The sequence below is a fragment of the Lupinus angustifolius genome, chromosome LG04, assembly GCF_001865875.1.
Source record: "Lupinus angustifolius cultivar Tanjil chromosome LG04, LupAngTanjil_v1.0, whole genome shotgun sequence".
In the NCBI taxonomy this organism is placed as follows: Eukaryota; Viridiplantae; Streptophyta; class Magnoliopsida; order Fabales; family Fabaceae; genus Lupinus; species Lupinus angustifolius.
The window spans coordinates 1645507-1647120 of record NC_032012.1 but is presented as its reverse complement, the minus strand read 5'-3'; positions in this window follow the sequence as shown (position 1 = coordinate 1647120).

Here is a 1614-nt window from a genome sequence, read left to right as displayed (position 1 = left end):
TGAGCATTGGCTTATATGCAAGGATGTGATACATACATTAGTTAGCATTGATGCAAAGTGTATGTTGTGGGTATACTTCTTATGATGGAGTATGATAGTTCTTTTGAACTAGGATTGTCGGAGTAGACAATGGTGGTAGCAGTTGAGGCTTTCCAAGAAAGCTCTAAGGTTCAGTTTGACTGAGTATTGAAGAGAATGATTGTTGGTGAACTTTTGTGTAGAGGTTCCAATATATCAAAAGACTTCCTAGCAATAGGTTGCTAGGCATCGTGTTCCATTTGATGGCGGTACGGGAAGGTGCACTACAAGTTTAGAGAGCTAGGCTCTTGGTAACATCGTCAAAGATATTCAAAAGGTCTATAATGTATGAGGGTAGTTAAAGAGAGTTAGATATTGAACAAGGTGGAGTCATATATAGGGATGGAAATGGAAACCGAACCCGTGGGTACCGGCCCGAACCCGATCTGAATTTAACGGGTTAAACTCGTTGTTATTGGGTTCGGGTTCGGGTTTTACCCGATGTTAATTTTCAGGTTCGGGTTCGGTATGTGTGATACCCTACCCCGAACCCGCCCCAAACCCGTTACAATTAATAAATTAATATTTTAATTATATGTTTTAACTTAACCCTAGTTTTGTGTTGTGCCTATTTTCCCCCAAAGTTAGAAACAAATCAACTCCAGAAGACCACAACTGCACAAGCAGTGCTTCACTGCTTCTCCCACACGCTGACACGCACAACTGCACAACAACACAAGGAACAATCATCTTCTCCATCTTGTGTAGTCGTGTTTCTCTTCATCTTCTCCAAAGGCAAAGGAACAATCATCTTTATCTTCTTCATTTATCTTCCTCCTCTCCATTGGTAATATATCATAGCTTATAAGTAGATTTTTAAAGCTTTTTGATTGATTTATTTATTCATAGCATATTTGGATTTCATATGAATAATCTACTTTTTAAAGCTTCAGATCTATTAAATAGAAGTATAATGAGTACTCCAAAAACTTACAAGTTTAACATTTTTAAACAATCTATGGGATAAATAGAAGTATAAGGAGTAACTATATTAGTAACTATATAAACAACACAATTCGAAGGCTTTAGCATATTAGTAACTATATTTTTGCATACATTTGTAATTTGTTGCATACTGGAGTCAACATATAAAGCTAGCTAGAGATTCCTTTTAGAGTAAATAAAATAAAAATAGTATTTATAGTATTCAAATTCAACTTCTAGAGATTCCTTCATATTTTTTTATAATTATTTCTTTATATGTTCAGTGATTCTGTTTAAGCACTTATTCCTCTTAAGTGAAATCTGAAATCAATCAAAAGTGTTAGTATATGGTACAAAACTTAGATACAAATTATCCAATAAAAATCAACATTATGATTATACATACATTACTGCAATGTATGTGGTGACATTCTATTTTTTAGAAACCACTTTTTCCTTGTTTATCAACAGACTTAATACTGTATTATTCATTTGTCGTATCTATGTTTATTGTGTTTCTTTTGTTAGGTAAAATGGATCTAGTGAATACAAAAAATATGAATGTTGCTAGTACTCAACAAGTTTCACAACAAAGTTCTCATCAAGTAAATG